We start from the raw sequence: 24,860 nt of genomic DNA, 5'->3' as shown, positions 1-24,860 counted from the left end.
ATATAGAGTCAAAATCTGCCAAGTGGGCCACCCCTGTTCCGAAGGTCCGATTTTCATCGAACTTTTTTACTTTTCCGGTTCACAACGAAAATATAAGAACTTCATTTGAACGGTTTTGCGAAATTTTGAGTTTTACCGGAGTTATAGGGGTCAAAACATGGCATTTTTGACACTTTTTCGAAAAAGTTGCTCTCAGTCATTTTTTCATAACTTCCGAACGGTTAGAGATATCTTTATGATGTTTTCACTAATCGCTCAAGAATTATTATGGCTTTCCATAAAAAAATGTAAAAAAAAATTAAAAATTTTTTTTCTTAAAAATAAATCAACATTTTTTTTTAGTTTTTATTTTTTTCAGTGTTCTTCACCAGCTATAGAGTTTAAAACCATTTGAAAATGAAGTTTGATTCATTACGAAAAAGATCAAAAAAAAAAAAGAGTGGCCCGGCCAAAGGTTTTTCGCAATATCGATTTGAAGAAGGGCGCACAGCGGTTTCCCATACAAAAACGGCTTGCTCGTGAAAACTGGCTGGTCAACACATGCCGTAGCGAGCGTAGCGTCAGCTGTCAATGGGGGACTTTTTGCCGTTTTGTATGGGAAACCGCTGTGCGCCCTTCTTCAAATCGATATTGCGAAAAACCTTTGGCCGGGCCACTCTTTTTTTTTTTGATCTTTTTCGTAATGAATCAAACTTCATTTTCAAATGGTTTTAAACTCTATAGCTGGTGAAGAACACTGAAAAAAATAAAAACTAAAAAAAAATGTTGATTTATTTTTAAGAAAAAAAATTTTTAATTTTTTTTTACATTTTTTTATGGAAAGCCATAATAATTCTTGAGCGATTAGTGAAAACATCATAAAGATATCTCTAACCGTTCGGAAGTTATGAAAAAATGACTGAGAGCAACTTTTTCGAAAAAGTGTCAAAAATGCCATGTTTTGACCCCTATAACTCCGGTAAAACTCAAAATTTCGCAAAACCGTTCAAATGAAGTTCTTATATTTTCGTTGTGAACCGGAAAAGTAAAAAAGTTCGATGAAAATCGGACCTTCGGAACAGGGGTGGCCCACTTGGCAGATTTTGACTCATAACACTTTAAATGTACAATAAGACAAATTAAATACAATGTTTACAAAATTTGGCGCAAACGTTGGGTTAGTGATGGTTGCGGGGTTGGGTAGTTATGGCAATCCGTTACGATTAATATTGCGACTACCGATATCGTATAATCGATGGCAATAAAAACATTCGCTAATATTATTTTTGTTTAGTTCTATGTATATAAAATTAGGTACTTATATATTTATTTTATATATCTAAGCACCAATAAAATCCGCTTGTTATGGAAGGAAAGAAAACGTTTTACTACTGAACCACCGCTATTGTTAAAAATATTGCTGAAGCTAAATTGCTCATTATTAAATATAAATAATATAAAAAGAAATAAAATTCTATCATTTATTATTTTATTTTATCTCATTATTAAGTTTTTATTTTATTATTTTAACTTTTTTTAAATTTGTTTTTTATATAAGCAAAATAAAGTTGTATTCGTTATTAAAATCATTATAAACTTGTCAAAAATTTCATTTTACAATTTTTTTAACTCATATAGAAGTGTTCACATAGAAGTGTTCACTCTCCGATAACTCTTTTGCTCTTGTAAAAAATACACACGCCACCTATTGACCCTTAAGGGACCACTGGGTGGTCGATCCCTTTTCTACCCCGAAAGTGCCACCGGCCCCCTTGAGAACTACAGGGTAACTCAAGCATTATTTACATATACACATACATATATGTATACTCTTATTAATGATCTTACTTTGTTCTGCCACACTTCCAAAACTTCCGCTTCTGGACCGACTAGTTGAACAGGAATTTCTCGTCGTAGCTGCTTCCAGTCAATTTTTTTAAAGTTTCAGCTGCATTTTCCTTTGTTACAGATATGTAAATTCAATTAGTTATTAATATCCAAATTGCACAATTATATATGTATGTATGTACTCACCAGAAAACAGAGAAAGAATCGCCTCCCAAGTCCTTTAATAGCGTTTACATTTTTCACTTTTTTACAAACAAAAGGTTTCACAAACACGTCTTTCGCTGCCAAGCGCCCGAAAAATTATGACAAAGTCTAGACAATGCAACTCTTTCTACCCCCACCCTTGCCACTGCAATGGATGAAAAGTAGCAAAGAAGAAGAAAAAGGGTGGACTTCTCTAAAGTCAAATGCGCTCAGCATCAAAATTCATAGAAAAAGGTCCGCCCTAATATACACACACATTCACTTGTTTTGACTTGTCAACCACACACACATACACACATGTATTACATATGTATCCATTAATTGCGTCTTAAAATTTCGTTTGACTCTTCCTTGTTTTTAGGGCAATTTCAGAACATTTTTTTTGCTATTTTGTTATACGTTTTAGGGCGATTTCGCCCTAAAAAGAAGGAATTACTTTTGGAGTCGACTCATAAAAATTCGCCATAAAAAACAGGGCAAATTTGCCTTTTTGAAAAAACTAACCCTAAAAAATATTTTCCATGGCGATTTTTCGTATATTTAGGGCTAATAAGCGTATAATAAGAAAATGTTTCATAGTTTTAGGGCGACCTCGGTTTTAGGGCGACTTTTCTAGTATTTAGGTAAAAATTTCTATGAGTGTGGGACTCAGTATCAATGAGGACAAAACGGACCTCATTCTCGTTACAAAGAGATACAAGGTACCAAAAAGGACCCCCCGAAAATCATCGTAACCAGGCTGATCCCAAAAACACAGGTCAAGTACCTAGGCACAGTACTGTACTGCAAGCTGGCATGGAGACCCAATGTAGTGGAAATGGTGAAAAAGGCCACCATTGCGCTATATTCATCCAAGAAGATGCTTAGCAGCACATGGGGCTTGTCACCCTGCTGTAGATCCAGATCCGAGATGTAGATCTTGGTGGTGCGTCCGACTCTGCTGTATGGAGCCTTAGTGTGGTGGCAAGCCACTGAAAAGACGACGTACACCGAGCTTATGGAGAGAATTCAGCGGCAGGCATTGGTCTGCATAACGGGGGCGCTGAAGTCAACCCCAACTAAAGCTCTATCTCGGAGTCGACCCCATAGACATCCACGCACAACTGACTGCAGGAAAGGCAGCACAACGTTTAGTTGCATCAGGTAACATGACGGCGCAAAGCTTCGGGCTTAGTTCAATCGGCCGAAGCATGATCAACAAAACGGACCATATGACCCCCAGAACGTGCCCGGAGGTTAAAACAACCTCGTTCATGGGCATAGATGACTGGAAAACGGGGCGGGACCAGACTCAACACCTCAATATATACACGGACGGCTCCAAGATGGAAGGAGGAGTAGGAGCGGGCTTATACTGTACGGACCCTGAAATAAGGCTGTCCTTTAAGCTACCCAACGACTGCAGCATATTCCAGGCGGAAGTCTTCGCCATAAGGAAAGCTGCTGAAGTGGCTCAAAATATAAACCGACCCCACGATTTGGTCAACTTGTTTGTGGACAGCCAAGCGGCGATAAGATCCATGCAGTCGTCAACAGTCAGTTCCAAAGTCAGGGAGGCATTAGACAACCTTAGCATGACAAAGTCAGTGCGGATCTATTGGGTTCCCAGTCACCAGTGCATCGATGGCAACGAGACAGCTGACGCACAGTGGGGCGAAAAAGCCAAAAGTCTGCCTTAAATCAGCGGAGCCCTATAGCGAATATCTTTTGATGGGGCATTCTTAAAGGCAATTAAAGATGTAAAAAAAACATCATAAGGTACATTTTTTTGTAAAATTTTTGTGTTGTAAAAAATTTTTAAGAAAAAAAATTGTTTTTTTAAGAAAAAAAAATTGTTTTTTTTAAGAAAAAAAAATTGTTTTTTTAAGAAAAAAAAATTTTTTTTTTAAGAAAAAAAAATATAAATTAATTAGTTATAGGCTTCTAAGTTTCCCAAAATTTTTTTTTTTAATTTAACTTGATTTTTGAAAAAAAAAATTATTCAAATCGGTTAACTATAACTTATAGCTGCCATATAAACGCTTATTAAAAAGGGGAATGTCTCGGTTCTATTTCAATATTGGTTCATATAAATTGGGATTAAGGCATTATTTATCATTTTAGCTCTATGCTTACCTTTTTTTTTAATTGGTCAATGATATCTTATAGATGTCATAGAATCAATCAAGGAAATATATCTTATTTTCAAAAAAAACTGGTAGAAACCGGTATTTATTTCATATCTGTACTTTCAGTAAAATAACATAATTTAAAATTTTAAACCCAAATTTGTTTATTAATTTATCATTATCTTCATTAATACCTTCACATAAGTAAAATATCTTTATGATGTTAGGGCGCGCGGATAACCAGGGCTGACGATATTTCAAATTATGAACATTTCTTGCTAACTTAAACTGCGGTTTTCTCAGAAGAGGCACAAAAGGGCAGGCTAATTTTTTCAGAAAATGTAGTTAAATATCTAAACTTAAAAAAAAAAACAAGAGAGAACGCTATAGTCGGGTTGTTGTCCCGACTATCTAATACCCGTCACTCAGCTAAAGGGAGTGCGAACGCTGTGTCGGGTTGGTGTCCCGACTAATAATCGTTACTCAGCTAAAGGGAGTGCAAGGGAGATATATATATAATTTTTGATTGCGTATAACTTTTTAATGAATGGTCCGATTTGAAAAATGTCTTCTACATTTCGATAGGTATAAATATACACAACAAAATTGCATTTATACTTCTCGGAAATCTTTAAAGATGTGGGCGCAGGACCCATTTTAAAATCGTTAGTGGGCGATTGTGGGCGTTAGAGGGGGCGTGGCGCTCGGCTAAAATAAACTTGCGCTGCGTAGGAAGCCAAAGAATATGTGTGGGAAATCTCAACCTTCTAGCTTTTGTAGTTTCTGAGATCTCAGCGTTCATACAGACGGACAGACGGACAGACGGACAGACGGACAGACGGACAGACGGACAGACGGACAGACGGACAGACGGACATGGCTAGATCGACTCGGCTAGTGACCCTGATCAAGAATATATATACTTTATGGGGTCGGAAACGCTTCCTTCTAGCTGTTACATACTTTTGCACGAATCTAGTATACCCTTTTACTCTACGAGTAACGGGTATAAAAATTAAACAAGGATCTAGGGTGTAACACTACTTTACGTCCAGAAATAACCAAAAAATCCCAATTTTTTTGGACCCCTTTTGAAAAATTAAAAAAAATAGTAATTATGTATCTAAAATTTTTATTGTTTTTTTTTAATATTTTAAGAATTGAATGCTCCTAAAATTTTAATCGTTACATATACAACTTAGGCCCTTGGGCGCTTTCAGAAAAATTTCAAAGATGTGGAAAAATACCTTTTTTTCTTATTGGCTAAAATTATGTTTCGAAAAATCCACTTTATAAATCTGTAGTGGGAGAACCATTCATCACTCTTTCCTTTTGATTTGTATAGAGAATTCAATTGTTTTTAAAGTTGCATTTCAACATTTTGGAAAATCTTTAAAAAAAAAAAAACATTTTGGCAGGCTTTTTGTTCTAGGCGCCCCACAGTGTGACGTTCTTGCAAAGGAGGGCGTTGAGCTGGCGAACGACAGAACGGAGAACGTGCCTGTTTCCTTCCGAACGCTCCAAAGCGCCCTGGAGACACAGGCGGACACGCGAGCAAAAAGCAGGTGGAGGAATACCAAGACCTGCCGAATCTCAAGAACTATGTGCAAAGAACTATGGCTCTCTCAAGAGCAAGAAGAAGATACCTCGGTGCCCCAGTACTGGCATCACTAGGAGACGCCTCCAGCAGGGAACCAGGAGAACTACTTGCCTTCGCAAAAACACCTCGATCCTTATGGACATAAAAACCTCTTAACTTATCTCAAGGTTCATGCGCATCAATCGGACAACTAAGGACCATATTGGCCTATGCGTGGCCCCGTGAGGTCCGTCCGGGTTAACCTAACCTAACCTATTTGGTAGATGTAATTGCTTATTTAGGTTATTTTCTTGTAAACTGATAATAAACCATGTTGTCCATTTGTATATAAACTAGACCTAAGTAAATATCCTTGTAACCCCAAATCATGTATATAATCCCGGATTAATGCCCAATAAAAGTAGTACGAAAAGAAATCTTGACGTATTCACTTCTCCGCAGCCCAATTTGTTCTGTACTTATTGCGGCGACTTTTGCCACTGGTTCTGTACTTGTGGTCGCAAAAAAATCCTTTTCAGCAAACTCGATTTCGGTAGAAATCATACATTTGGTGACCCCCGACTTGGAGCCGCAACAATTGTTCAAATTGGGACTCCAATTTGAACCAGCATCATCGATCATAGTTTGATCAACCAAAGGTAATTTTGTTAAAAATTTGAACCGCATTTATCGGTCAAATATAATATTCATTTGATCCGACTTCACGACGCACAGTGGGGCGAAAAAGCCAAAAGTCTGCCTTAAATCAGCGGAGCCCTATATCAAATATCTTTTGATGGGGCATTGTTGAAGGCAATTAAATATGTAAAAAAACATCATAATGTGAATTTTTTTAGTAAAATTTTTTTGTTGTAGAAAATTTTTAAGAAAAAATAAATTGTTTTTTTAAGAAAAAAAATATAAATAAATTACTTATAGGGTTTTAAGTTTCCCAATATTTTTTTTTAATTTAACTTGATTTTTGAAAAAAAAAATTATTCCATATAAACGCTTATTACTAAGGGGAATGTCTCGGTTCTATTTCAATATTGGTTCATATAAATTGGGATTAAGTCATTATTTATCATTTTAGCTCTATGCTTACATTTTTTTTAATTGGTCAATGATATCTTATAGATGTCATAGAATCAATCAAGGAAATATAGCATATTTTCAAAAAAAAACTGGTAGAAACCGGAATTTACTTCATATATGTATTTTTAGTAAAATAACATAATTTAAAATTTTAAACCCAAATTTGTTTATTAATTTATCATTATCTTCATCAATACCTTCACATAAGTAAAATATCTTCATGATGTTAGGGCGCGCGAATGAACCAGGGCTGACGATATTTCAAATTATGAACATTTCTTGCTAACTTAAACTGCGGTTTTCTCAGAAGAGGCACAAAAGGGCAGGCTAATTTTTTCAGAATATGTAGTTAAATATCTAAACTTTTTTTTAAAAAAAGAATTAAACGGGGATCTAGGGTGTAACACTACTTTACGTCCAAGGATATCCAAAAAATCCCTTTTTTTTTGGACCACTTTTAAAAAATTAAAAAAAAATAGTAATTATGTATCTAAAATTTTTGTTTTTTTTTTAATATTTTAAGAATTGGTTGCTCTTAAAATTTCAATCGTTACATATACAACTTAGGCCCTTGGGCGCTTTCAGAAAAATTTCAAAGATGTGTAAAAATACCTTTTTTTCTTATTGGCTAAAATTATATTTCGAAAAATCCACTTTATAAATCTGTAGTGGGAGAACCATTCAACACAGATCACTCTTTCCTTTTGATGTGTATAGAGAATTCAATTGTTTTTAAAGTTGCATTGCAACATTTTGGAAAATCTTAAAAAAAAAAAAACCATTTTGGCAGGCTTTTTGTTCTAGGCGCCCCACTGTGCGACGTCAATAACAGTCTTCAACTGTCAACAAGGCGACCAATAGACGGTAAATTCAACTACTTCAGGAGTGCGATCAACTTGGCGATCAAACACTGAAAGAATTTACGTTGAAACAAGAAAGAAAGCTAGCTTCGGCCAGCTTATATACCCTTGCAGACCATTCCTATTAACTTACAAATCGCAAAAATTTTTAATTTCGAATTATTTTAATATTATTTTCTTTATCCTGCCTATTGCAGCTATATAATATAGTCGTCCGATTTTTGTTAAATTTAATTCAAAACTCTGAAATATTAAAAAAAAATCATATCCTAGAGTATAAGAGAATACAATCAAATAAAAACACCTCTTAACGAGGTAAAAAACTAGTGACGACCGCACCTTCAACATACAAAAGTTCTGATATCAACATTTGTGACGAAAAATTATTACACTTGTCATTAAATAGACTTTCTAATATTTTCTCATCCGGCCCGCCCTAGCAAACTATTCCAGCCTTTTTCCCTTTACAGGCATTTTCTATTGCAGCGTGCCGAATGAGAAAATATTAGAAAGTCTATTTAATGACAAGTGTAATAATTTTTCGTCACAAATGTTGATATCAGAACTTTTGTATGTTGAAGGTGCGGTCGTCACTAGTTTTTTACCTCGTTAAGAGGTGTTTTTATTTGATATCAGAAGTTTTTGTTTGTTTACATTTGCTCTCATAGGAGCTAATATATACATTTAAATTTAAATTCATCAATCAAAATACCTTTTAATCGAGGTATAGCACATGTCTGTACCTTTAGTAGTGTAGAACTTACAAACTAACGAAATTTAGCTATTTTTAGCTTTTTCCCGCTAAAGTAGCGGCTTTTTCCAAAAGTCGTAGAACAAAAGACTCCTATATGGAACTCTTAAGTGCAAATTTACTGATTCCATGACCCTAAAATACAGTTCGTATACCCTCACACAAAATTCAATACTCAGGGAGCGTTAATTGTTCGAGCTGGCAACAGTGGCTATTTTCGTATAAAAATAACTTTTAAACGTGACTTTTTACAGTAATGTGTTATATACCAAAATTTAAGGAATCTCAAGGGCTATACAGTTTAAGGTTTTAAACAAAATCGTTAGAGCCGTTTTTGAGAAAAATAAAAAAAAGCTAAAAAAAAAGTTTTAAAAAATTGTCTTTTGTTCATATTTTTTTAACTATTACATTTACGCAAATTGCATATAGAAGGCATTTATAGCATTTAAGAAAACCTTTCAAACGAGATGCAGCACAAGTCTGTAGCTTTAGTAGTATAGAAGTTACGGCTTTCCGATTTTTAGCTATTTATAGCTGTTTTCCCGCTAAACTAGCGAGTTTTTCCAAAAGTGGTAGAACAAAAGTTTTTTATATCGATGTGATGAACGTCATATAAAATTTTCAAAACTTAAAAAACATGTTTTGGACAAACTGACAAACTGACAAACTGACAAACAGAATTAAATTTTCATTTTGGGAAGACGAAGAAAATCTTATTTTGGCTATAACTTTTGAACGGAGCGTCGGATTTTGACAAACGACCCCTCATTCGACGGGTATTTTCAAAAGGAATACAAGTAAAATATTGCGAGGGGGCAATTATCCCCACCGGCCCCAACAGCTCCAAATTTCGAAATTTTCACTTTTTCACTTTCACCGCTCTCTCTCCCAAGCCAATTGATTTTCTTAGAGTCTTGGTATGCAATCCTGTTAGTTTTTACAATACCTTTCGATAGGTGTATCATTCATTATGATCGGACCATCACAGTAGATTTTCATTTCTTCGTGTATATATAGTAGTCGCCTTCGCACACTCTCCTGGTGCGCTTCGTCACTACATGGACTGCCGTCCATAGTGATAAAAACCAACGGAGCTATAATTTGTTTCCAATTAATTTACCATTAATTTTTCGATCGTTCCTATGGCAGCTATATGATATAGTCGTCCGATTTTGATAAAATTAAAATTGATATTCGGAAATATTTAAAAAGAGTCATGTCCTAAAGTAAAAGAGAATACAATAAAAACCAAAAAAGCTAAAATTTATTTCTTATTACTTTCCCATTAATTTTTTTATGATATAGTCGTCCGATTTTTTAAATATTTTATTCGAAATTCGGAAATATTTAAAAAAAATAATATTTGCAAGAGTAGAAGGTTTTATTTCAAAAAACACCGAAGCTAGAATTTTTTTAACGTTTCCTTCCTATGGGAGCTATAAGATATAGCTGTCCGATCCGGTTGGTTCCGACTTTTATACTACCAGCAATAGAAAGAAAGTTTCATCGCGATAGCTTTAAAACTGAGAGACGTATCACTAATTTGTAACGAAGCGTTGGTCTAAGGAGTTTGATGACCCGTACACAACCAAGCTTTTATATGTATCTCTTGTTCGCCCATCGTTAGAGTATTGTTAATGTATATGGTCACCGTAGACGTTAACTTGCCAAAATATGTTAGAGTCCGTTCAAAAGCAGTTTTTGTTATTTGCTCTAAGAGGTTTTACCTGGGACGCTGGCCGTCGGTTGCCATCCTATAATGCCAGATTGCGTTTACTAGACATGCCCACCCTGATCAACCGTAGGATTTGTCACGGTGTTATGTTTATACACAAGTTAATAAATGGTGATGTCGACTCCTCCTTTCTCCTTAGTTCCCTAAACTGGAATGTGCCATGCAGGACAATTCGCCGGTATCGGCCTTTGTCTCTGCCATTTTGCAGGACAAATTTTGCCCTTAATGACCCTTGTGTTCTTTGTGAAAAATATAATGATCTCAGTTACGTCTTGTTGTATGGAGTCTCTTCAGTGTCTAATTATAATAAGTTATTGTTATTGTCCTCAAATATGTAATTCAACGTGCCTACCACTCGATGTGAGCAGGGGCATATCGCTAAAAAATTCCCCTTATGTGGTTGGGCGTTCTAGTTCTTAAATACAAAATATTATAAATGTTTTACAAGCAGTCCATTGCTTAATAAAATACAATACAATACAATACAATACAATACTAGTTTGCGTAGAAACGCACAGACAGACGGACGGACAGACGGACATGGCTAGATCGACTCGTCTAGTGATGCTGATCAAGAATATATACTTTATGGGGTCGGAAACGTCTCCTTCACTGCGTTGCAAACTTCTGACTGAAACCATAATACCCTCTGCAAGAATATAAAATGGTTATGGTCCGATCATAATGAATGATACACCTATCGAAAGGTATTGCAAAAACTAACAGGATTGCATACCAAGACTTTAAGAAAATCAATTGGCTTGGGAGAGAGAGCGGTGAAAGTGAAAAAGTGAAAATTTCGAAATTTGGAGCTGTTGGGGCCGGTGGGGATAAATGCTCCTATTGAAAATACCCGTCGAATGAGGGGTCATATGATAAATTCCGACGCTCCGTTCAAAAGTTATAGCCAAAATAAGATTTTCTTCTTCTTCCCAAAATGAAAATTTAATTCTGTTTGTCAGTTTGTCCACTTTTCCAAAATATGTTTTTTATATATGATGGACGTTGATGCACTACGAGAAGTACAAACAAGTGGCCCAACGACACCAAGCACGTGCTTGTTACGCGCGGGGCCCTTTTGTAAATTTGGGCAAAAATGCGAGTTCGCGAGGAAGAATACATAAAACCCATAAAGACGGGACCAATAATGAAAAAAAAAACATGCAGTTAGGAGTGAAGCAAATGAGTTAAAATGTTAGTTTTTAATACCGGGATTGAAGTTGATGTGCAAATTAAATGATAAAGAACATTATAGTTATTACATAGAACGCGAAAGGGCTCGTGCAGACCAAAATTTGATGTACATCGAGGTAAATTAAGAGGATGATAATTACGTGTTAGTCTAAAGGGAACATTAAAAGTTAGGCGGCTAACAAGCTCTACAGAATCAATATCACCTCTTATAAGATTATGCATAAAAATGGTACCAAGCATTTTTCTACGATTTGCAAGTGTCGGTAAATTAAGCAATAATAATCTACTCTGGTAGGAAGGTAGCCCTACGTTTTGATCCCAGTTCAAACTACGAAGGGCAAAAAGGAGAAATTTTTTTTGTACCGACTCTATACGGTCAATGTGGACTTGGTATTGTGGGCTCCAAACCGAAGAACAATATTCCAATATAGGACGGACAAGGGAGGTAAATAATAATTTGGTTATATAAGGGTCATCAAATTCTTTTGACCAACGCTTTATAAACCCAAGAACACTCATAGCTTTATTGACTGTCGACATTATGTGGCAGTCAAATTTAAGCTTCGGGTCCAGAAGAACGCCTAAATCATTTACTGAATATATACGGTCAAGTGGCAAATTCTGAAGCGAATAACTTATAAAGGTAGGGGTGACCCTATAAAAGGTCATTACGTTGCATTTTAGGCAGTTCAAATTTAAGAGGTTATACTCACACCATACTTGAAATTGATCAATGTCTGATTGTAAGCCAAAACCAGACTCTATATTATTATATGTCAAACAAAGCTTAACATCATCCGCATACATTAGTACACGAGAATGTGTTACAATAGAGGGAAGATCGTTAATAAACAAAGTAAACAGCAAAGGGCCCAAATGACTACCCTGAGGTACTCCAGATGTCACATGGATCGTTTTTGAAACAGCGTTCTTAAATATAACCCTCTGAGTCCTCCCATTCAAATAGCTTGAAATCCAAGTTAATAGATTACATGGAAACCCAAGCAAATCTAATTTGAATAAAAGAAGAGAGTGGTTAACAGAGTCAAAGGCTTTACTGAAATCTGTATATACAACGTCAGTCTGCATTTTATTGTTAAATCCATTTATTACAATTGATGACAATTCAAGTAGGTTGGTGGTAGTCGATCTTCGCTTAACAAAACCGTGCTGACACGGTGATATTAGCGAGGAACATAAATGTTGCAAATGAGAAGTGATAATACGTTCAAAGGCTTTTGGAATAGCCGACAATTTAGAAATACCTCTATAATTCTGGGCTTCCGCCTTCGCACCCTTTTTGTGAAGTGGAATAATAAAAGAATCCTTCCAGATAGTTGGAAAAACTGATGATGAAATAGACAATTGAAAAAGTTTAAGAATAGGTTTGCAGATGGTTGATGCACAAAACTTAAGCACACACCCAGGAAGTCCATCAGGACCGGGAGAATAAGTTGGCGTTGTTGATGTTAAATCTCTTAAGAGAGAACTTTCAGTAATTATAGGGGAAAAAATACAATTTGCCCTATTTAAGGAATTACGGTAATTTGATTCTGACCATGAAGAAGAGCTATAAGTAGTTTGGAAAAAGTCAGAGAATAAATCAGCAATTTCAGAGTCAGTCGATGCCTCCATTGAGTTAAATCGAACCGATGAAGGCAAAGCTGATGACTTACGCTTTGCGTTGACAAAGTTATAAAATTGCTTCGGATCATTTGTAAATTCAAATTTACAACGATTTAAATACATGGAATAGCAATGACTGTTAAGAACATTAAAATCAGATCGAGCCACCACATATTTCGAAAAATCAGATGGCTTACCCGATTTTTTATACTTTTTATAAGTGTTTGTTTTAAGATTTTTTAGTCTTTGAAGCGCATTTGTAAACCAGGGGGGCCTGTTCGGCTTGGGAGGAAGCCTATCAGGAACGCATTCATTAAAAAAAGTGTTTAGAACGCTATAGAAAAGTTCCGTTGCACTTTCGATGTCCACACAGTTATAAAGATCTGTCCAATCGTATTGCGAAATCATTAAATTAAGTTTATTATAGTCACATTTCCGAAAACATCTCATTTTAGTTGGAGAAACTAAAGGAGAGAGGGTATCAAGGTAGGGGAGGCAAATTGTCAATTCCATAGTTGGATGGTATCGGTCTTCTGGTACCACAAGAGCGTCAATTCTAGATACTGTGACTTCAGACGGCTCTGAAACAAACACAAGATCTAATTGTCTATTTAATGAATTTCGTATAAAGCTAACCTGCTGTAACGATAATTCTAAAAGGCCATCCACAAAATCATGGGTGGATAAAGGTAAAGCGACAAGTGAGTCAGAAGGGGGGGACCAAGATATATCAGGGAGATTAAAGTCACCCAAAACAATGAAAAGGTCTCTATTGGAAAAAAAGGGTAAAATTGATTTAATAGCAGATAGATGTTGCTCATAAATTATTAGGTCAGAGCCAGGCGGAATATACGAACATGTAATAAAAATAGACAAGGTTTGCAGGGAAACTTTCACACAAACAAATTCAATGTCATTAGAGGCATAAGAGTGAATTCTCTCAGAACTTATGGTGGAGGTGACGGCAATTAAAACGCCGCCCCCCCTACGGGAAAGGCGATCGGTTCTGTAGGTATTAAAATTGGTAGACAGAACTTCAGAGTCTGTTATCTCTGGTTTCAGCCAAGTTTCAGTAAAAGCTAAGATATCGTCCGTAAATGCCGAGGAGTCAGCATAAAGCTTTGGTAGCTTCATGTTAAGTCCTCTAACATTTTGGTAAGCCAATAATAAACTTTTCAGTTTTTTGGCACCGTGGAAGGCCTATTATTTGTTCTCGGTTTATTAGGAACAAATTCTTTTATAACCAGATCATCATTAAGCCAGAAGCTTTCAGAAAGCAGTTCTTTAAACACATCAGGCGGAGCAAAAATTTTGAAAGACGATATCCTACGGGCGTATGAAAATCTAAATTGTTCAACCGCAATATCCTCGGATGGGAATTTTTCACGAATGAATTCCAAAACATCCTCAGATGTGGTATCAGGCGTAAATCTTGAAACAAATAGTTGCTTCCTATGTGGAACAACTGAGAGTTTCTTACGCCCCCCAGCAGCAGTCTGAACCTCACTCAGCTGAGCGCCAGAAGCGGCACCTTCTGTACGTCTGGGTACAACTGAGAGATTTTTACGCCCCCCAGCAGCAGCCTGAACCTCATTCGGCCGAGCGACAGAAACGGTTCTTAAAGTTCTTTAAGTTCTGAAAATTTGATATGACGTTTATCACATCGATATAAAAAACTTTTGTTCTACCACTTTTGGAAAAACCCGCTAATTTAGCGGGAAAACAGCTATAAATAGCTAAAATTGGGAAAGCCGTAACTTCTATACTACTAAAGCTACAGACTTGTGCTGCATCTCGTTTGAAAGGTATTTTTAAATGAGAAAATATTAGAAAGTCTATTTAATGACGAGTGTAATCATTTTTCGTCACAAATGTTGATATCAGAACTTTTGTATGTTGAAGGTGCGATCGTCACTAGTATTTTACCTCGTTAAGAGGTGTTTTTATTTGATCCAATTTACATATATATATATATATATATATATCCATCGGTGTGAGTAAAGGCACATCATTACAAAATACCTCTAAAGCGGATTATATAAAAAAAGTAAAAATGGCACTAAACAGCATTCATCAGTTATCGATAGGAGAGCAAATTTAGAATGTCATTCGGAATTATAAAAAGGATTCCGTCGACAGGAAGACTAAGCCAGCCTACTACAGAGAACGTTTATAAACGTTAGAATCCCTGTGGGATAAATTCAACTCCGGAGATAACACCAGTTTACAAAAAAAAATTGATGAAATATACCATGAATGAAACCTTTGTTTTACGGTAAGGTACGTCTTTCTTATTAAGAAAATGGCACTTAAAATTTTTTGTATGGATACAAAATTTTTTAAAGTGTAAAAAACGTTTTTGACACTTTCTTAATTTCTAACTTGAGCTATGGATAACCGATTTCAACCAAAAATGACTCATTTTACAGGTAATAGAATGCCCTCCAACTTTCTTATACACTGCATTGAGTTCCATTCATTGTTGGAGGGCACTATGTTACCTGTAAAATAAGTCATTTTTGGTTGAAATCGGTTAAAAACGTTTTTACACTTTAAAAAAAATTTTATCCATACAAAAAATTTTAAGTGCCATTTTCTTAATCAGGAAGACGTACCTTACCGGAAAACAAAGGTTTCATTCATGGTATATTTCATCGATTTTTTTTTGTAAACTGGTGTAATCAAATAAATATTTTCCTCAAAGGAGTCACGTTAGAGCACGATTATTTTAACAATGAATTCTTTAAGAAAATTAAGCAACTGGTTGAGGACTATAAGACAGAATTCAACAATCAGTTGTCTCTCTTGGACGCGGATGCTACATCCATCGCATCCACAGCAGAGGATATCGAAATAGAATCGATGTTCAGAGAACAAAGGGTGTTGCAATAGAAAGAAGACTTTCGGGAAAGTTTCATCGCGATAGCTTTAAAACTGAGAGACTAGTTCGCATAGAAACGGACAGACGGACAGACGGACATGGCTAGATAGACTCGGCTATTGGTGCTGATCAAGAATATATATACTTTATGTGGTCGGAAACGTCTCCTTCACTGCGTTGCAAACATCTGACTGAAATTATAATACCCTCTACAAGGGTGTAATGACCGAAGAAACGAAACAGAATTTCTCGACCGTCATAACACAATGCTGGAATGAAATAAAAGATATTCATGTCCAAATTTATAAAAAATTTAAGGACCCGAAGGAACTTGGATATGACAAGAGCAGATATATGACAGCAGAAGATGCAATCATAAAAATACAAACAGAAATGTATGTAAAAAGGGAGACAACAAATAGTTCTCCAACAAATGATGTTCAAAATGCATTATATTTCCCAAAGGTAGCCATACCCAAATTTGATGGGAATTATTTAAAATGGAAACAGTTTCTTGATATTTTCTAAAAAATGATTCATGAATCAACGTTACTCACTATACAAAAAATGTGGTACTTGAAGACTAACGTTAATGGAGAGGCCGAGCGCCTAATTCGCCATTTATCACTAACTGAGGTAAATTATTTAACTGCATGGAAAACACTTGAAGAACGCTTTAACAATAAAAAAGTATTAAGTAATACTTTAATTCAAAATTTATTGAATCATTCAATAATTACAAATGATTCGAAGACAATTAAATTATTGCATGATAATGTAAAGGAAACATTATCTGCTCTCAATAACATAGGGATAGAGACAGACAAATGGGATCCACTTCTACTCTGTCTTCTAACGAAAAAGCTTAATTAAATGTCTAAGCCAAAATCACCCGTCAAAGACATGCACAAAGAGAGATTGCTTTAAATCAGGTTGGTGTTGGTTTTTTTTTGGTTTTGCCTCACATAGTCGCTGATCAACCAACGTATACAATTTCGACTGATAATTGGAAAATACCAAAAAATATAATGTTGGCCGACCCTGAATTTGGAAAGCCTGGAAAAATTGATATGCTTCTTGGAGCCGAGCATTACTACAATACAATGCAAGCCGAGTGCATGAGTTTAAAGAATGGACTGTCCAAGCTACAGAATATCAAACTTGGATGGATTGTAGCCGGGAAAATTTCGGAGAGAGCACCTACATCATCAGTATGTGCTGTACTTACGGAAGGAGAAAAATTGATGGGCAACTCGCTAAATTCTGGGAATTGGATAATTTTCAACCAGAGTCAAAATGCTATTCACCAATGGAGAAACAGTGTGAAGATCACTTCCTTCAGAACGTTCAGAAGGGTCAGGACCCGAGACTTATTGTTAAGTTACCCTTTTTGGAGCATACTTCAGCGCTGGGGGAGAGTCGTGACATTGCCACGAGACGGTTTCTATCGTTGGAGAAACGACTGCAAAAAGATCAGGAAATAACAAAAGGATACATAGAGCTCATGAAGGAGTATGAAGCTCTTGGGCACATGAAGGAGGTCCCCCATATACATCTTCCGAATCCCATTACTTTATACCGCATCATTGCGTTCTCAAACCCGACAGTCAGACAACCAAATTAAAAGTTGTATTTGACGCATCAGCAGTGACATCTTCCGGGAAATCATTGAACGATTTAATGCACAAAGGTCCTACAGTGCAAAACAGTTTAATGTCAATACTGCTTTGATTTAAAATGCATAACTATGTATTCACTGCTGACATTGAAAAATGTACAGGCAGATTTGGATAAATCCAAATGATCGAAAATATTAAATCAAATAAAAACACCTCTTAACGAGGTAAAAAACTAGTGACGACCGCACCTTCAACATACAAAAGTTCTGATATCAACATTTGTGACGAAAAATTATTACACTTGTCATTAAATAGACTTTCTAATATTTTCTCATCCGGCCCGCCCTAGCAAACTATTCCAGCCTTTTTCCCTTTACAGGCATTTTCTATTGCAGCGTGCCGAATGAGAAAATATTAGAAAGTCTATTTAATGACAAGTGTAATAATTTTTCGTCACAAATGTTGATATCAGAACTTTTGTATGTTGAAGGTGCGGTCGTCACTAGTTTTTTACCTCGTTAAGAGGTGTTTTTATTTGATATCAGAAGTTTTTGTTTGTTTACATTTGCTCTCATAGGAGCTAATATATACATTTAAATTTAAATTCATCAATCAAAATACCTTTTAATCGAGGTATAGCACATGTCTGTACCTTTAGTAGTGTAGAACTTACAAACTAACGAAATTTAGCTATTTTTAGCTTTTTCCCGCTAAAGTAGCGGCTTTTTCCAAAAGTCGTAGAACAAAAGACTCCTATATGGAACTCTTAAGTGCAAATTTACTGATTCCATGACCCTAAAATACAGTTCGTATACCCTCACACAAAATTCAATACTCAGGGAGCGTTAATTGTTCGAGCTGGCAACAGTGGCTATTTTCGTATAAAAATAACTTTTAAACGTGACTTTTTACAGTAATGTGTTATATACCAAAATTTAAGGAATCTCAAGGGCTATACAGTTTAAGGTTTTAAACAAAATCGTTAGAGCCGTTTTTGAGAAAAATAAAAAAAAGCTAAAAAAAAAGTTTTAAAAAATTGTCGTTTGTTCATATTTTTTTAACTATTACATTTACGCAAATTGCATATAGAAGGCATTTATAGCATTTAAGAAAACCTTTCAAACGAGATGCAGCACAAGTCTGTAGCTTTAGTAGTATAGAAGTTACGGCTTTCCGATTTTTAGCTATTTATAGCTGTTTTCCCGCTAAACTAGCGAGTTTTTCCAAAAGTGGTAGAACAAAAGTTTTTTATATCGATGTGATGAACGTCATATAAAATTTTCAAAACTTAAAAAACATGTTTTGGACAAACTGACAAACTGACAAACTGACAAACTGACAAACTGACAAACTGACAAACTGACAAACAGAATTAAATTTTCATTTTGGGAAGACGAAGAAAATCTTATTTTGGCTATAACTTTTGAACGGAGCGTCGGATTTTGACAAACGACCCCTCATTCGACGGGTATTTTCAAAAGGAATACAAGTAAAATATTGCGAGGGGGCAATTATCCCCACCGGCCCCAACAGCTCCAAATTTCGAAATTTTCACTTTTTCACTTTCACCGCTCTCTCTCCCAAGCCAATTGATTTTCTTAGAGTCTTGGTATGCAATCCTGTTAGTTTTTACAATACCTTTCGATAGGTGTATCATTCATTATGATCGGACCATCACAGTAGATTTTCATTTCTTCGTGTATATATAGTAGTCGCCTTCGCACACTCTCCTGGTGCGCTTCGTCACTACATGGACTGCCGTCCATAGTGATGATCGTCTGGAGAAATGATCCGTCAGAAAGGCTTAAGTTAGGTTAGGTTAGAAACGGCTGCCAGACTAACGTCTGACACACTTAGACCTCTGTGGGTCCATTGTGATACCGTGTGATCTCTTTCCCTTATTTGGGGTCCCCTGTCTATTTTTTAATTTTCCTCTCGTCCTAGAAAATTTGGATACTTAGCATGTCTTCCACCCGGAAGATTTAACGAAAGAGTTTATACTTTTAAGGTTGATCTTCGATATTTCGGTTAGATCGCTAATGAAGGGGTTTCCTAGATGTTTCAGCCTTAGTCTGCATAGGGCTGGGCAGAAACATAGGAGGTGCTCCACCGTTTCTTCCTCTTCCTCGTCTCTGCAGCTTCTGCAGAAGTCATTGTACGGGGCTTTTAGCCTGCCGGCGTGTGTGCCGACTAGCCAGTGGCCTGTAAGGACTCGAACTAGCATACCGCACTCTGTGCGACTAAATTTGAGCAATTTCGATGTTTTTTTACTGTTTATCCCAGGCCAGGTCTGGTGGGTGATACGACACTGCGGTGCATTTTGCCACCTAGTGTTGGCTAGTTTGATGAAGTGGTTTTTGATATTTAGCTTGCAAGTTGCCATGGGCATACCGACACTCTCCTTTTCTGGAAGGAGAGGCATGATGGTGCCTTGCCTGGCTAACTCGTCCGCTATGCAGTTGCCTACAATGTCCCGGTGACCCGGGACCCATATTAGGCTTATAGTAGACTGACTAGCTATCTCGTGGAGAGATATGCGACAGTCTGCTATTGTTCGGGAGTTGGTGCTTGTCGAATAGATTGATTTAATAGCCGCCTGACTATCACTATATATGTTTATGTGTCTGTCTTGGGTGTTTATGTCCCTTAAACAGATGAGTGCTTCTTTTATAGCATGCACTTCCGCTTGGAAGACGCTGCAGTGGTCAGGGAGTCTGAAAGACTGCCTGATCTCTAGTTCTTCGGAGTATATGCCTCCGCCGACGTGTCCGTCTAGTTTGGAGCCGTCTGTATATAAGCAGATAGCGTCTATTGTGCCCGGTCGGCCCCGATCCCATTCTTCCCTACCTGGGATCAGAGCCTCGAAGGGTGTGTGACTATATTCACGGGTTTTACATAGATCCGTTCTTGACGGTATCGATTTGTCATGCTGAAGAATTTTAGCGTGACCATAGAGCTGGGCTTTCCATTGCCCTGTATCCCTCAGTCGAATAGCTGCCGATTTGGCCCTTTCCATGCCTGCTAAGTCCAGGCTCTGGAGGTTCAAGATCGCATTCAGCGCTTCGTTCTAACCTAACCTAAGGCTTAAGTTTTATCGGTTGAAAACCGTCACTTATTGCACAAAGTCTGTACCATATCTGGCGACGAAATGCTTGGAGTATTTAGCAAGCAAGGAAATGCAGAAATATCCTATAGGATCGTCTGCTCTTAAAAATGATTTTTATGTCGACGATTGTATCACCGGAGCTGATACAATACCAGAGGCACTTCAAATTCAAAAGGAACTTAATCACATACTTTTAAGTTCCGGATCAGAGAGCTGCAACGAGTCAATCATTTTCGGGTACACCCGATCATTTACTTGTATCCGTTTTGATTAATCGCTTCGGGTGAGCGAAATGAAATGAGCGGTGAGCGAATGCGATCGTGCCATGAATGATCGTTTGTGATCGTTCAAGTGTGTGATCTGATCGTGTGTGAGCGTTCGGCTTGAAGATTTTACCCGTTTGTCGGTATCATTTAATAATATTTTTAAATATTATATTAATAATATTTAAAAATATTATTATCGGTATGACCGTGCAGTTCGTGTTATTGCTTAATATTTTGCACAACATATTTTTATATTTGCACAAAAGGACAACAAGTAATAGATTTTGAAAGCGTTTTAGAACTAATATCAAATGGATCCTACACGTTGTCAGGCCAACGGAAAGGAAAAAGTTCCGTATGGAATAAATATTTCTCAATAAACATATAATACATTGAAGTGCACTCTCCCCCTATTTTATTTCGTCGTCACAAGAAATCATATTAATCCGTTCACAATCGATTCATGTACAACTGACTCGAGGTCGCAATCATCGGGAACGATTGAGCGCTTCGGAATGATCATTTTGTTCACCTACACCCGAAGTTCAAAATCACATCATTGATCGTTACGAAGCGTGTCGGGTAGTTGATCAGATCGTACTTTGGCTTTCGGGTTTGTTCGTGATTATTCGTTGCCGAGTGAGTTTTCCGGATTAAACGAAAATGATCGCGCGATGATCGATCGTACTCGATCATACTCGTTGCAGCTCTCTGTTCCGGATTTAAATTAAGAAAATGGTGCGGACTGCAGCATTAAAACCTTGGGAATCACTTGGAATCCTTGGATTGACATTGGAAAAACACAAACTGTGACCACAGACAAAATAACAAGACGGGATGTGGTTTCAGAAATATTCAAAATATTTGATCCTCTCGGACTATTTTCTCCAGTAGTCATAAAAGCCAAAATATTCATACAAGGCTTAATGACTTTCGTAGAGGGAAATCTACAGACTTGAAATCAACATTTACCAAAAAAAAAAAAGGCAAAACATAATCTGCAAAAGCGGGATTTAAACTTACGACCCAGAGATTATGAGTCGGATACTCTAACCATCCTAAGTCTACAAAAATAGTTGACCTACAATTTAGAATTGTATTTAAAAAAAAAAAACAAAATACATCAAGGAAAGAAATAGTTGTGTTACGATATTAATTGTGGTGTCACTATTCAATAACCCAAAAAATAAAACAAAAAAATACACGCAAATAAATAAAATAGTTTTGCTACAATATTAATTGAGTCGTTTCTTTTAAATGAAAACAACAAAAAACATGAAAATTTCGTAAATAGGTTTTCTACTATTTTAATTTTTAAATACTATTCAACGACCCAAAAAATAAAACAACAAAATACGTGAAAAATTCAGAAAAAAGTAAACTACAATTTGCAAAAGTGTAAAATTTGTAAGTTTTGCCAGACAAATATTGTGAATGATCTTTTTTCAAAAATCTTTGCAAGATATTGACGTACAAGAAAAAGCTAACTTTTGTTTTTATATTGCTTGATGATTTTTGAGAAAAAAACAAGAGAGAACGTTATAGTCGGGTGCCCCGACTATCAGATACCCGTTACTCAGGTAAAGGGAGTGCGAGGGAGATGGAGATAGAGATAGAAAACGTTGATCACGCATAACTTTTTAACGAATGGTCCGATTTGAAAAATTTCTTCTACTTTTCGATAGGTATTGATAAACACAATAAAACTGCATTTTTACTTTTCCACAATATTAAAATTTTTAAAATCGTATATTGTGGGCGTTAGAGGGGGCGTGGCACCATTTTGAAACAAACTTGCGCTCCGTAGGAGCACCTAAAATCTGCATGCAAAATGCCAATCCTCTAGCTTTTATAGTTTCTGAGATCTCAGCGTTCATACAGACAGACAGACGGACAGACGGACATGGCTAGATCGACTCGGCTAGTGATCCTGATCAAGAATATATATACTTTATGGGGTCGGAAACGCTTCCATCTCCCTGTTACATACTTTTGCACGAATACAATATACCCTTTTACTCTACGAGTAACGGGTATAATAAATGCAAGGGAGGCTTTGCCTAAAGCCTAAAAAAAATCGATGAAATATACCATGAAGGAAATCTTTGTTTTGGGGTAAGGTACTTCTTCCTGATTAAGAAAATGACACTTACATTTTTTTATGGATCCAATTTTAAAGTGTAAAAAACGTTTTTGACACTTTTTTAGTTTCTAACTCGAGTTGTGGTTAACCGATTTCAACCATCAACCTGCTTACAACAACAAAAAAAGGTTTTTTACACTTAAAAAAATTGGTTCAATAAAAAAAATGTAAAGTCATTTTCTTAATCAGGAAGACGTACCTTACCGCAAAACAAAGTTTTCCTTCATGGTATATTTCATCGATTTTTTTTGTAAACTTGAGTAATTGGTCGTACCTTAATTATTTTTCCGGAAATGTGCTCTCAATACATTACGGCATTTCTAAAAAATAGTCTCCTTTGTCAATCATTGTCTATGTCTTTGGAATTCGACGCCAAAGTTGAAAATCCCAAAAGCTTCGAGATTTCTCTGATGGAAAAACAATTTTGAGAATAAAATTTTAAATATAATTAATTTTAATTATTCAGTGAATCTATTGTTCATTGTATGTTTTAATCAGGGACCGAAAATAATCCTTATTGAAAAATAAAAATCACCAAGAAGGAATTGAATGTGCTATATACCAAAACATTTGTTTTTTCCTCCATGTTCTAAAAATTAAATTAATTACACTATGCAGCATCAAAAATTAACCTCGATAAATGCTATATTTTTGGATTCGTTACGAATTCCCAAGTTAAACTGCGTTTTCCAAAGAGTTCCCCGACGCAAGGATTCTTAGCAAAAGGACCTCAAAGTTCGAAAAATGCTGAAATTGGCCAACTTTGCGGAGCTCTCAGAGGCAAATGGATGCATGGCTTGGTTTGAAGTTAAAGTTTTAAAAAAGATACACCCTTTATCTTTCAAACCCCATACATAAAATAATTTTAGGATTTTTTTTAAGGCAGAAATAAATTTCAAAAAACATAGTCAAAAAACTGAAAAACATACAGCTGCGGTCAAAATAGTAGTAGTGTCGCCGCCTTGTGTATTTTAAAAGTTTGATGTTGTAATTTTTTCTTATCCAATTAGTCTAATAGGAAAATTATAGTCAATACAATATTACCAGGAAAAGATCAATTACAACAACAAACTTTTAAATACACAGGGCGGCAACACTACTACCATTTTGACCGCAGCTGTATACTTTTATGTTTTTTGACTATGTTTTCTAGAACTTGTTTCTGCCTTAAAAAAATCTTAAAAATTTTGTAAGTATGGGGTTTAAAAGATAAAGAGTGTATCTTTTATAAAACTTTAGCATCTAACCAAACCATGAATCCGTTTGGCTCTGAGAGCTTTAGAAAGTTGGCCAATTTCTGAATTTTTCGAACTTTGAGGTCCTTTTGCTAAGAATCCTTGCGTCGGGGAACTTTTTGGAAAACGCAGTTTAACTTGGGAATTCGTAACGAATCCAAAAATATAGCATCCATCGAGGTAAATTTAAAAAGCACTAAAAATGCTGCACAGTGTTATTTTTATGATAAAAATCAAAAGTAATCGTTATTCGAGAGTTTTATTTTTTGAAATCTCAAATAATCGTTACATGAGATTTTTATTTTTTCAAATCCCAAATAATCGATACAAAAAATTTTTATTTTTCCCAATCTCAAATTACACTAGTTTACAGCAAAAAAAGATAAACATTGAGACCAATTTTTTTTATTAGTTTTAAGTTGCTAGTCACGCTGAACAAATTAAAAAAAATTTACAATGAACCGTTCTGAAGATATTTCCAAGAATCGAGATTTTCGGCACTTCTTTTATAAAACCTAACAGATCTCATAAACCATTAGACCAATAAACTTGTAACTTACACTACTTAAAAGGCAATAGATGAACCTTTCCGAAAAGCTATTACTCGTTTTGATGGGGTCGCAATTAATGG

General features: G+C 35.9%; 2 protein-coding genes across 7 annotated transcripts in view; one reads left to right on the top strand and one right to left on the bottom strand.

The window, feature by feature from the left end:
• The window catches only part of DIP-epsilon (Dpr-interacting protein epsilon), a 293,049-nt gene that overhangs the window by 64,821 nt on the left and 203,368 nt on the right, over nucleotides 1-24,860 (top strand). The gene's annotated exons all lie outside the window — the stretch shown is intronic.
• Nucleotides 1-24,860, bottom strand: part of LOC108054720 (uncharacterized) — a 158,251-nt gene that overhangs the window by 80,812 nt on the left and 52,579 nt on the right.

The sequence above is a fragment of the Drosophila takahashii genome, chromosome 2L, assembly GCF_030179915.1.
Source record: "Drosophila takahashii strain IR98-3 E-12201 chromosome 2L, DtakHiC1v2, whole genome shotgun sequence".
In the NCBI taxonomy this organism is placed as follows: Eukaryota; Metazoa; Arthropoda; class Insecta; order Diptera; family Drosophilidae; genus Drosophila; species Drosophila takahashii.
The sequence above is the reverse complement of the archived record's forward strand: the minus strand, read 5'-3'. Positions and strand labels throughout refer to the sequence as shown.